This window comes from Rhinoderma darwinii, chromosome 5 (genome assembly GCF_050947455.1).
Source record: "Rhinoderma darwinii isolate aRhiDar2 chromosome 5, aRhiDar2.hap1, whole genome shotgun sequence".
Lineage (NCBI taxonomy): Eukaryota > Metazoa > Chordata > Amphibia > Anura > Rhinodermatidae > Rhinoderma > Rhinoderma darwinii.
Genome location: NC_134691.1, coordinates 74,487,325 through 74,500,651, shown reverse-complemented (window position 1 = coordinate 74,500,651; position 13,327 = coordinate 74,487,325). Strand labels below are relative to the sequence as shown.

At 42.8% G+C, this 13,327-nt stretch overlaps 1 protein-coding gene across 3 annotated transcripts in view; it reads left to right on the top strand.

Annotated features, from left to right (window-relative positions):
• Positions 1–13,327, top strand: part of NCOA2 (nuclear receptor coactivator 2) — a 212,934-nt gene that overhangs the window by 84,339 nt on the left and 115,268 nt on the right. Inside the window, exon 1 of one of the 3 annotated variants that reach the window (XM_075826134.1) lies at positions 5,485–5,582. The exons of the other annotated variants lie outside the window; for them this stretch is intronic. The gene's annotated coding sequence lies outside the window, so the exon portion shown is untranslated. Of the gene's footprint in view, positions 1–5,484; positions 5,583–13,327 lie in introns of those variants that run through there. 3 annotated transcript variants of the gene reach the window in all.

The following is a 13,327-nucleotide window of genomic DNA, read 5'->3' as shown; positions in this document are numbered from 1 at the left end:
GGATGTGAACATTTTTTAGTAGGGACTGGAAATGACATAAATAAACCAAAAATCAATACTTATGTATCCTAGCAGCCGGCGATCCAGCATCGGCAGCCCTCCTGGTGGTTGTTTACATTCACATAGCATGTGATCGCTACAGCCAATCAAAGGGCCCAGCGGTTGTGTTGTATTTTTGGCATTTTGTCAGAAATACGATTAGTCACCACTCAGTCCCGCTCGGTATTGTTTTTTAATTTCCAGCCCCTACGAGAAAAAAATAAATATTCCGGATAACCTGTTTAATGATATGTTCACACAGGGCAGATACGCAGCGTAAAAGCACACAGCGTATCCGCCCTGGTCGCCGCAGGGAATGCCGGCCAAAAAAAGTGCGGAAAACTACAGGTAATTAAAAAAAATAAAAAAAAAGTTTCATACCCGTAGCAATGGCCTCCTGGGATGACATTTCATCCCATGTGACCGCTACAGCCTGTGATTGGCTGCAGCGGTCACATGGGATGAAACGTCATCCCAGGAGGCCAGCCTGGACTAAGAAGCACAGAATTCTGGGTGAGTAGAAGAAAAAAAATTTACGCTGAAAAAAATCGCAGAATCTGCTATTTGTTGCCGGTTTCCTCTCCCCTTTGAATTCAATGGTGAATACCCACAACAAAAATGCAGCGCTTACACAAGTGACATGCTGGTCTATTTCGGAGCGTTTTTTTCCCCCCGCTTATCATTTATGCTGCGTATGGATGAGATTTGTTCAAATCTCATCCACTTTGCTGCTACTGTATCATGCTGCAGATTTTCCTCCACGAAATGCAGTATTTATGCTACGTGTGAACCAGGCCAAAAGTGTTGACTTTCAGGGGGTGAATACTTATGCACATTAAAAAATGTCAGATATTGTTTGTGTCACAGTAAAAAATATTTTACACCTTGAAGGCGGTAGACATGTTGTGTAAATCAAATCTCCCAAAACCCCTATCTAAGGCCTTATTCACATGAACGCGTTGCAGTTCCGTGTGTCATCAGTGTTTGCTGCGTGGCTGTGTGATTTTCACGCATATGCCATCCTTATGACACGCGGTTTTGATGTTTAGAAAAAGAAATGAAGGAAGTGCTTTTATTTTCTCCTTCATTTCTTTATCTACTGTTGCGCGAATCACGCGCGACACACGGAAGTGCTTCCGTTTGCCGTGCGCGATTTTCACGCACCCATTGACTTCAATGTGTGCGTGATGCGCGAAAAATGGCCAAGTATAGGACATGTCGTGAGTTTTACGCAGCGGACACACGCTGCGTGAAAAACACTGAATGTCTGAACAGCCCCATTCACTAACATAGGTCCATGCGACGCGTGTGATTTTCACGCGCGTATCACGGACGTTAAACACGTTCGTGTGAATAAGGCCTAATTCAAAGTTGTAATGCACCTTGGGCAAAATCAGCCTGTATCTGTAATGAGACAATCCCTTAATACCGGACATCAGGTTTAATATTCTTCCATAAGGCCTCATGCACACGACCGTAAAAACACCCGTTATTGCGGGTCGTAATTACGACGCGCAATAACGGGCCCATAGACTTCTGTTAGCCATGGGTACCTTCCCGTTTTCTCACGGGAAGGTGCCCGTGCCGTTAAAAAAATAGAACATGTTCTATTTTTTCATTTTACGGGCCGTGCTGCTATACTTTATAATGGCAGCACGGCTCGCAAAAGCGTCCGGCCGCCCGTGAACGGCCGTGCTCGTAATTACGAGTCGTAATTACGAGCACGGTCGTGTGCATGAGGCCTAACCTGTATTTATGTCCAGCACTGCACTTCTTGTTTTACTTGCCCCGTGGCCGGCTGACTTGTGGTTTCTGAGTGACTAAAACAATCTATGATACTAATATGAGGGTTGGGTGAGACATTTACCGTACTAAGCACACCCTCCAATTTGGATACCTTTGTAATAACCTTAACGTTTTTATGTAGCTTCACTTGGGTGTGAATACCGTGTTCACACCCACTTGTCATTTATTTGTTATTGAGCAGGTTTAGGAGTCGATAGAAAGTCCTTGTTTTCTCCTGGTAATAACTTGCTAGATAGGCCTGTGGGTTTATGTGTCAGATTTTCATGTAGCTGGTAAATATGTTCGTAGCCTTATCTCAAGGGGCTGCTGAAATGTGATCTGTAGGACATACAAGGCTGGTAATAGGGGGTGGCAACCTGGCCAATTACCCGAGGGCTTGGCCCAGAGGAGCACCCCGAGAGTATAGCATGTAAACCTTCATTGCCTTGGACCACAGGGGACTTTACCATGAACTCCTTTACTACCTTAGACCACCAAGGACTTTACTATTAACACTTTCATTGCCCTAGACCACCAAAAACTTTACCATTAACCCTTTCACTGTTTGGGCATTGTCAGACGAGACAGCATTTTATTTAAATAATGAAAGGGAAATAAGCCGTTGCTAGACGACTCTCCTGTGGAGAAATTGGCCTTGGGAGGGTATGTGCACAGGCAAAATTCTCTCTTTTCTCCCATTCCCCCCATAAAAAAATTAAATAAAAGTTAAGCTATAAGTCCTATGTACCCCAAAATAGTACTAATGAAAACGACACCTTGTCCTGCAAAAATCAAGCCCACATACGGCCACATTGACGGAAAAATAAAAAAATTACAGCTCTTGGAATGCGGCGACGCAAAAACAAGTAATTTTTTTCTAAAAGGGTTTTTATTGTGCAAACGTAGGAAAAACATATAAAACCTTTACATATTTGGTATCCCCGTAATCGTGCCGACCCATAGAATAAAGTTAACATGTTATTTACGCTGCATAGTAAACGGCGTAAATTTATAACGTGAAAAATCAATGCTGGAATAGCTGCTTATTTTCAATTCTCTCCTAAAATAAAGTTAATAAAAGTTAATCAATATATTGTAAGCATCTAAAAATGGCGCAATTACAAAATACAACTCGTCCCGCAAAAAACAAGCCCTTATACGGCTATGTCGACGGAATAAAAAAAAGTTACGACTCGTGGAATGCGACCATGAAAAAACAAAAAATAATCCTTGCTCATTAACGCGCAAAATGGCCTGGTCATTAAAAATCTTTTTTTTTTTTTTTTTTCCATGTTCAGAAGATATTGGTCCGAAATATTATAGTAAAAATAGAAATGCATATAAATGATGATTTTTTTTTTTTTAGGGTGCCATAGGTAGTTTGCTTGCATGAAGTGACAATGACACAGAAACTGTTCTGAATACGTCACTGCTCTGAATACTGATGGCGGAGGCTTCTACTCACACTGGAGCAGCCTCGCTAGTTGCCACTTAGTCATACATTGGGGGAGGGAAAAATGATCCATGATGTGCTCGGTGATGAAGCTAACAAGGAGCACAGAAGTGTGTTCAGGATTTGTGACTGCTCCTTCATCGCCACCTTTTTAGATGGATGTTTTTTAAATCTTATAGGATTTATTTTTATTTTTATAGTATTTCTTGAATATAAGGCACAATGAATGCAAAATGTACCTCTCCTTCAGATCAGAATTACCACCTGCTGCACCTAATGTATTCTCTGTGGTAGGCGGAAGATGTGTTAGGGCTTGTCCACGTGTAACGGAATTGCCGCAGAAGGTAGCAGTAAGGGCTCGTCCACACGCCACGGAATTGGTGCGTTTTTTCCAGCCAGAAACAACGCAGCAGAATACAGTAGCAGCTTAGTGGATGAGATTTAACAAATCCCATCCACACGCTGCGTAAAATTTCAGAGTTGAAATTGACCTGGGGTGCGTATTTTTCGGACCACAGCATGTCAATTCCTGCTGCGGAAAGTATCCAGAATTGCTGCGTTTTTCAGAGGAGACCTTTCCATCTCCTAACATTGGGAAAACCGCAGCAATTTACGCACCATTTTCATCAGTAAAAACCGCAGGAAATGGTGCGTTTTCACAGCGGAGGAAAGCCTTTGACTTTCAACGGAAATTTTCTGCAACAATTCCGTTGTGTGTGGACAAGCCCTAATTCCGCTGCGGAAAAACGGCACCATTTCCTGTTTTTTTTTTTTGTTTTTTTCTGCAATGGTGCAGATTTTGCGGCGTTTTTTTCAATGCTGGTAGACGGTGATATCTCCTAAAAACGCAGCAATTCTGTCCACTTTCCGCAGCAGGGATTGACATGCTGCAGTCCTTAAAATACGCACCGCAGGTCAATTTCTGCTCGGAGATTTTATGCAGTGTGGGGATGAGCTTTGTTAAATCTCACCCACTTTGCTGCTACCGTATTCTGCGTATTTTCCAACCGCAAATCTGGACGGAAAATACGCATCAATTCCGCTACGTGTGGACAAGCTCTTAGGCTGTGTTCCCACGGGACGGATACACTGCGTAAAAATCACGCAGCGTGTCCGACCTGGAACCCGCAAGACATTCTATCAGAAAAATCGCATCACATTATGGTGCGATTTTTCGGACGGAAATTCCGCTGCGGAGGAAAGCAGTTCATACTTTCCCCCTCCCTCCTCTGATGTCCGCTCCGGCCTCCCTGGATGACGTTTCAGGCCATGTGACGCTGCAGCCTGTGATTGGCTGCAGCGGCCACATGAGACGCAACGTCATCCCAGGAGGCCGGACTGCATGAAGAAAGAGGGCAATGGGGAAAACCCGCAACGGAAAATGAACAAAAACGCAGCATAAATTGACACGCTGTGGAATTAAATTCCGCACCGCATGTGAAGTTATTAACGTTTTACGCTGCGTTTTTTTTCCTCAGTGACGGCATGAGATTTATTACGTCTCATCCACTTTGCTGCTACTGTAAACGCTGCGGAATTTCCGCACAGAATTCCGTTGCGGAAATTCTGCAGCGTTTACGCTACGTGGGAACCCGGCCTGAGGGTGGATTCACACATGGCAGCTTTTGTTGCAGAAATTTCTGCCACTGAAAATCTGTTCCATTCATCTGCATGGGGTTGTTCCTGCAGCAAGCACATGGATTTCTGCAAGTTCCAGATGAATGGAACTGATTTTCAGTCAGAAATTTCTGCAACAATATCTGCCGCGTGTGAATCGACCCTAAAAGTGATCCCAGCCCCCTGGTGTAGGCGAGCTGCATTTAACCAGTTATTTGCTGTCAGGCAGGCTTGATTACATAAGGCAGCAGCAGTTGAGTGTTCCTCCCCACCCCCAGTCCTTCCTCCAGCGCCTGCACCCTGTAATGTGAATCTAGAGGCAGATGTAGGAGGTGGGAGCCATGTCTCCCAATGAGCTCAGTCACACTGGCACATTATCTCACAAGCGGAAGCAGCATTTCTTTTATTTTCTGTATCATTAATTCATCTGTGTCTACAGGCAGTCTGTGTGTGCTGGGAAGCCCTGCTAGTCCATGTAACATGTGGTGTGTGCGCGCATCCCTATGGCTCTGTAACCAGTGTGTGCCCAACTCTGCTCCAATCCTCTTAGCTTCTCCCCCTCAATCTGCTTCTTGGCACAGTCTCCCTGCCAGGGTCTGTAATAAAGGTACTAGCGGTCAAGATGCAGCGTTATTCCTATGCAAGACATAACTGGACCCCGGCTGACAAACCGTTAAAGTCATAAAAGGTACGTGGTTGTCACCGCAGTATATGTTGCTGACACTATAGCCATGAGACTGGAGCTGTCATCTGCTGGATAAAGCTGTGTGTGAACTGGGCCCGTCCGCTGCCTTGTGAAGTGACCAGTCAATAAAATAATTCTTTGGCCAATGCAGGAGACGCTACACTTCAGGCGTGAATGAATGTGGGGTTTACAGGGAAATGGGGACAAATATAATTGCATTTGACCTCGATAGTGTAAAATTGGTTGGAACTACGGCTCCCAAAGTGCACCACTGCTGGGAATTGTAGTTCTATACTATATTTTGACTGGCTTTTTTTCTAACAACTTTACATATTATATGTATGTATACAAATGTACGTGATACGTGAATATTGTAGTCTTTTGGTAAATGCTTTAGTTTTACGCTGTCACAACCCCCGCCAAATAAATATAAAACAATTACTGTTTTCCTGGACTTACACTATAGCTATAGCACTATACACAGACTAGGCAACATGGAATGTAGGGAACAAGCACAGGATTCTGTGGTTACCAGAATGTGAGATCATATGAACGCTGTATGGGATGTCATGCGATTAGGATTATTTAATAAGTAAAACATGCGCAATAAAGTTTTTGAATGATACAAAACATTTCCTTTAATCTTATCCAATCTTTTCGGCTTTGTTCACGTCTGCGTTGTGCATTTCCGTTCTTCTGCTCTGTCACAGAAACAGAAGAACTGACATAAACATTTCCATCAAACTACCCATTGATTTAAAGCTGCTCTGTCACCACATAATAAGTGTCCTATCTCCTACATAAGGGGGCGCTATAATGTAGGTGACAGCAGTGCTTTTTATTTAGAAAAACAATCAAATTTTACCAAGTTATGAGCGATTTTAGATTTATGCTAATGACTTTCTTAATGCCCAACTGGGCGTGTTTTTACTTTAGACCAAGTGGGCGTTGTACAGAGGAGTGTATGACGCTGACCAATCAGTGACCAATCCGCATCGTACATCATTCATTTGGTCAGCACATAGTGACACTGCGTTGTTCACGATGTGCTGTCTTAGGGTATGTTCACACGACAGCGTCCGTAACGGCTGAAATTACGGGGATGTTTTCAGGAGAAAACATCCCCGTAATTTCAGCCTTAACGGCATGTGCAGGCGCTTGAACGCCGCGTCCATTACGGACGTAATTGGCGCTGCTTTTCATTGGAGTCAATGAATAACGGCTCCAATTACGCCCCAAGAAGTGACAGGTCACTTCTTTGACGCGGGCATCTATTTACGCGCCATCATTTGACAGCGGCGCGTAAATATACGCCTCGTGTGAACAGACAAACGTCAGCCCATTGCTTTCAATGGGCAGATGTTTGTCAACGCTTTCAAGCCGCATTTTTCGGACGTAATTCGGGGCAAAAATGCCCGAATTACGTCCGTAATTAGTGTGTGTGAACATACCCTTATACTGACATATTAACGTTACTGAAGTGTTTAGACAGTGAATAGACATTCCTTCCAGCCAGGACGGGATGTCTATTCACAATCCCGACACTTCGCTAACGTTTCTGTGGTACTTACAGCAGAGCAAAGCGTAATCTCGCGAGATCACGCTGTAAATAACAGGTTACAGCGAGATTACGCTTTGCTCTGCTGTAAGTACCACAGAAACGTTAGCGAAGTGTCGGGATTGTGAATAGACATCCCGTCCTGGCTGGAACGTTTTTCTGTGTTTTTTTTTAACATTGAAGTCCATGGAGGATGGAGGCAAACAGATATGCCTTTTGTTTGTATCCGTTCGGCTATGTTCACATCTGCGTTGTGGGTTTCTGTTGTTCTGCTCTGTCAAAGAAGCGAAACAAGGGAAACCCGGAAAGCGACGGTTCCATCGCACCACGGATACCGCAGACTGAGTCCATTGACTTCAATGGGTTCCGTCTGCTTTTCGTTGGGATGTCTGTGGTTTTTCCGGAAACAATAGCACATCATGCTGCGCTTTTGTTTCCAGTAATTTCTGACGGATCTGCGACGGATGGCCCTAATGGAGCCTTCAACGCAGATGTGAGCAGCCCTTTATGCATTAGGTTCAACAGATAATTTTTTTTAAATGCACATGTGCAGAATGAAAATAACAAAGAGATAAACCAAAAAAATACTGAAAAAACGGATCTGTTAAAAGCTGAGCATAACTGCCAACCAGAAACAAAACTGAAGTAAAGTGTCCGTTTTTTGGCGGATCCTGCAAACGTTCCGTTGCTTTCAGTCAGGTATCCGTTATTGTGCTCATTTTCTTAAATTTTAGCCTTAGTTACCAAGAACACCTCGGATTACTGTTGTGTTGCGGAGGCTTATAATTGGCCACCAATGATCTTCATTTTTCCTTGGAGCTCACATAAAGTGGCCTTCTCGTGCAGACACCAGGGAAAAAGATGTTGCTTTTCTGGGAGCAAAAATTAACCACTTAATGAAGTCTCCCTCTACCATATGGTCCTTTCTCTTCATCTGCCAAAAAAATCCTGTAAGTTTCATTGCCACAAACTGTCCACATTATCACTGCAGATCGGAAACCGCCATAGATTTAAATACAATTTGTTTCCAGCAATTGTGCCGCATTTTCAAGGTTCTTCTCCTGTCCTGTCCTCTCCACTCAGCTCTGCTATACTTGAATCCAGGGCTCTTGCATAATGTTCTAGTGTTTACTGCGCTGCTCTTATTCTGTTACCTTGGCTACCTCTTCAGTGTGTTAAGCCTGGTCTCTATGTCTCATGATAAAATGATGGCTGCTCCGTCAGCCCGGCTACAGTTCACGGACCTGCTAATTGTTGTATACATTGTAAAAAAAAAAATTGACACACCATCGTTTATTTAAATCATGTCAAAAATACGAAGGTATATTTCATAAAGTGGGGATCTGGGCAAACCGCAGGTGCTATAGGTGGACAATGAATCTAGAACTTTGCTACTGTAACCGAACCTTTGTTTAACCGGTTTCAAAAACCGACCGTGTTTAATTCCTGCCTAGTTTAATATATCGCTGGCAAGGTGTTGGATTATTAAAGTTGACAGAATATTACATGATTTAAAGATGTATTGAAGAGCGTCGCCTGCATCTCCAGCCCTACCAAACACCTCTCCACTGTAGTTCTCGCCTATGGCCATGTATTATTCTACTTTTTGCTTTTTTTGTTCTTGCATATTGTGTTATCTTTTAGGTTTTCTGTTATTCTGTTCCGTCATAGAAACAGAATAATGAGAAAAACGAAAGTGCAGGATCTGTGGCATGATGGACACCAATGGCCCCCAACGAGATCTTTTGACTTTAATAGGTTACGTCAGGTTTCCGTTACGTTGTTTGTCATTTTGCCAGACCAATAGCGCTGCATTCTTGCAATATTTTGTCTAGCAAAAACGACGGAATCTGCGTGTAGATAAAAAAAAAAACGTGCACCGATATCCGCAAAATGATAAACTGACAGAATGAAATGTTATTTTGCTATAAGTAACTAGTGTGCACCATTTTGACTCCTGCTTGCCACATTTGGTCCCCCTGACCTGTCATTTGTTCCCTAGCCATTATAGTCACAATTAGGCTATATTCACACGGCGTTCTTTGAAAAAATCTTTTCATTTGCAGATTTTGAATTGCCGGCATTTTTTGAAGTTTTTGTCGTGGCATTTTTTTTGGAACACGGCCATTGAATATAATGCAAAAACAGGTGGTAAAAAAAAAAGGCACAAAAAAAAACACTCCAAACAAGCGCCACATGTTTTTTATGCCCCCCTTTAATTTAATGGGCGATCAGTCAGAAACCGTTCAATGAATAAGAGCATGCGTTTTTGTTTTTTTTCCCCCAAAAGCCGCTCGGGAAAAAAAGCCTCTGCCTCATATTGAAATCACTTTGGGGTGTTTCTTGGAGCGGCTTCCAACACTGTTTCACTGTTGGAATCCGCGCCAAACGACCCAAAAAAATTGTAGGAACTACCCCTTTGTCCTAATCAATACGGATGTAGTATATGTCTGTGTGACGGCCGTTAAAACAACGGCTGCATGTCGCATGTCCCTAGAAAGACAGGAATCTACAGGGATCCGTGAAAACGGGGGCAACTCGAATGGAAACAGTACGATGACTCTTACCTCAGCCAACTCTTTTATTTTTATTAAGGCCTTATTCACACGAACGTGTTTCACATCACATGGACCTATGTTAGTGAATGGGGCCGTTCAGACAGTCCGTGATTTTCACACAGCGTGTGTCCGCTGCGTAAATCTCACGACATGTCCTATACTTGGCCGTTTTTCGCGCATCACGCACCCATTGAAGTCAATGGGTGCGTGAAAATCACGCGCAGCACACTGAAGCACTTCCATGTGTCGCGCGTGATTCGCGTAACAGTAGATTAAGAAATGAAGGAATAAATAAAAGCACCTCCTTCATGTCTTGTTCTAAACATGAAAACCGCGTGTCATAAGGCTGGTATATGCGTGAAAATCACGCAGCCACGCAGCAAACACTGATGACACACGGAACTGCAACGCGTGCAAAACGGACACGTTCGTGTGAATAAGGCCTAACTGTGTAAAGAAGAAATGTACATGGTTGGATTATCTGGAACCAGCGCAAGGTTGCACTATTTTTTTTTACCATGTGCAACTATTGCGGTTGCATCACAGTAGTCCCATAATTTTATTGCGGCTCTTTGGTGACAGCAAGTCGCCATGGAGACAGGGCCTCGTCAATTAAGTCCATGGCCAGCTTTAAACATAACCAAAAATATCATAGATCGGGGTCAGGAAGTCCCCACTGGTGTCCTGAGTGAAGTGGTGCAGGAGTGAGACATTTTGGCGCTTGCCGACCTTATATCTGGATTTTTCCAAGTGATAAAATAGCTTGAGCATAAATAAAAAAAGCTCTTGTGGCTACTAATTTACCTGTCCAGCAGGCCAGCCAGAGCCAAATGGGTTAAGCCCTGTACCACGTTCTGGGACCTCCAGTGACGTGTCCGAGAATACAAAGTGCCGAGATCCTTTTTAATATAGACGGACCCTGCGGTCCTTTTTATCGCAGCTGGGAAGTGTATCTCTTGACACATGAATTAGGCCTCGTTCACATCTGCGTTGGGGTCCCGTTCTGGCATTCCATTGGGGCTTTCCGTCAGAACGGGACCCTGAACAGACACAAGAGGTTTCTGTTTCCATCACCATTGATTTCATTGGTGACGGATCCGGTGCCAATGGTTTCCGTTAGTCTCTGTTGTGCACTGGACCCGTCGTTTTGCCGGAAGCAATAGCGTAGACGACTACGCTATTGAGTCCGTCAAAACAACGGAACCCTTGCACAACTGAGACAAACGGAAACCATTGGCACCGGATCCGTCACCAATGAAATCAATGGTGATGGAAACAGAAACCTCTGGTTTCCGTTTGTGTCTGTTCAGGGTCCTGTTCTGACGGAACAGCCCTGACGCAGATGTGAACTAAGCCTTACAAGGATTTTTATCTCTGCAGAATACAGTGAACCTAAATTCTTTGTATACATTTTCCCGTCGTGTTGATTCTTGTTATCTGGGGATCTACAGATAAATGTTTTTCTTTTAGTATTGACTCTCTGCATATAAAAATCAAGAAGATAAGTAGAGAGTGAGTGGAGTGTTGAGCTCGTCTCTTGCAGGACGTCGTGCTTGAGAAAAACGTGTAGTGTTTGTGTTCTATTTCTGTACGCCAGCCGGCTGAATATATTTATTTTCATCTGTTTGCCGAATAAAGAAAATAGTGCGCATTTCTTCTCAGGGAAAGTGATTGTTTTTCCTGGCCTCTTAATGTACTTGTCTATTATCTCCATGCTACAGTCAAATAATTGACAAGCACTGCGTACTAGATGAGGGTCCGAGAGTCCATAAAATCACCAGACACGTCAGTAAACAAAGGATCTGGAGTTGTCCTAGAATGAGAAATCCTACCCCCCCCCCCCCCACAATTACGCTGCATTACTAGGTAGATTTGTGGTTCAGGACTCTCGAAATAGAGTAAAACCCCCGTGAGAGCAGATTGGTTGTCACTAGAAAAGAGGGAATCGATTTTCCTGGTTTTTAGTTTTGCACTCCATATAAGAGTGAATCAATTTGCCTTTTACTGTCATAAATTCACCAAAACCGAGCCTGGCATATCGATTCACCCCATGCAATACTTTTAGGGGAGGGTAGTCCCATAATATAGCACCCAATGAAGAGTGCCATATTTTGTTTGAGCTTTCAGGTTCGTACCATATCTGACCACCTCCGTTTGCCTCAATAATGAAATTAGAGTCGTACGAAGGTACGGTAGAGCCCCAGTCTATGGGTGCCATAGTAAAAATCTGTAAATCTTGGCTGATGTACGGAGCCAAAATACAGCCATACGCATGGGGCCGGCCGCCTTACTCCCACCCACTCACAATTGAGAGCTCTGTATTGTAAAGGTGGCTATGCAAATGAGATAAAAGTTGGTTGATTGTTGTATAAAAATTTGTCTGGAAAACTACCATTACGCCGCTGTACACATGCACATTTTGAATGATATTGGCCTTGCAGTTTAAAGTGGTCATACATGTACACCAGGCGAGTAATGTCCGGTGTATTGCGGGAAGTGACGTTATGATAATGAGGTTGAATTTTACGCCCACCCATGGGTTCACAAATTAATATGACATAATACACACCACGACTCTCCTTATTTGTGGGCTGGTATCGAGTGGCGAGTATCGACCAAGTGACCTATATACACCGAGCTACTAATATCAATTGGGCGAAAATTTCTAACACGGCTGATAACACGGTCTGTCATCCAATTATATCTGACTATCAACCATGGCTGAAATAGTCCATTTTCATCAATTTTGGTCTAATGTGTATTGCCCCTTTTAGACTGATTTGGTGAACAAAGTTTTTGGTTGTTGTGTGCGCCATCATTTTCGTGTACATATAACTTGTTACTTAACTTTTTAGGGGGACATGGAAAAAAATAGCAATTCAGCCATTGTTTTTGCATTTTACATTTTTGCCGTGTGATGCAAATAAAATGTTACCTTTATTATATGGGTCGGTATGATTATGGCGATATCAAATATGTATAGTTTTTTTTTTGCTTTACTACTTTTGAACAATAAAAACACATTAAAGAAAGTACTTTGCATTTGCGTTTCCACATTCCAAATAGGGATGTCACAGTACCAGAATTTGGACTTCGATACCGATACTTTGTGTAGGATTGCGATTTCGATACCAATTCGATACTTTGTAATTAAAAAAAAAAAAAAAGAAGTTCTTCCATTTTGTGATGTGAGGCGCGTGGTGTGATGATGAATTTAACCTCCACGTGCCTCACATTAATAGTAATTAACCCCATCATGTTTCTCAGTCATAATGGGTTAATTACTATTAATGTGAGAAACGTGGAGGTTAAATTCATCACACCTCGTGCCCCCCAATAAGTGATAGAAAGCCGTTTTTATTTAATTTTTTTTACAGCGCACACATCATAAATGATACAAAAAAATTGCTGCGCAGGTTATTACGGCCGCGCCAATACCGAATATGTGTATATTTTATGTATTGAGACTTAATGTTTATTGTAAAAAAGGTTCATGTGTATGTGTATTTTTTTAAATTTAACATTACTTTTGTTTTTACTTTATTTTTTAAACTTTAATGTACTGGCATATAGATATATATATATATCTATATGCCAGCACATTAGCCTGTGTACTGATAGTACACAGGCAG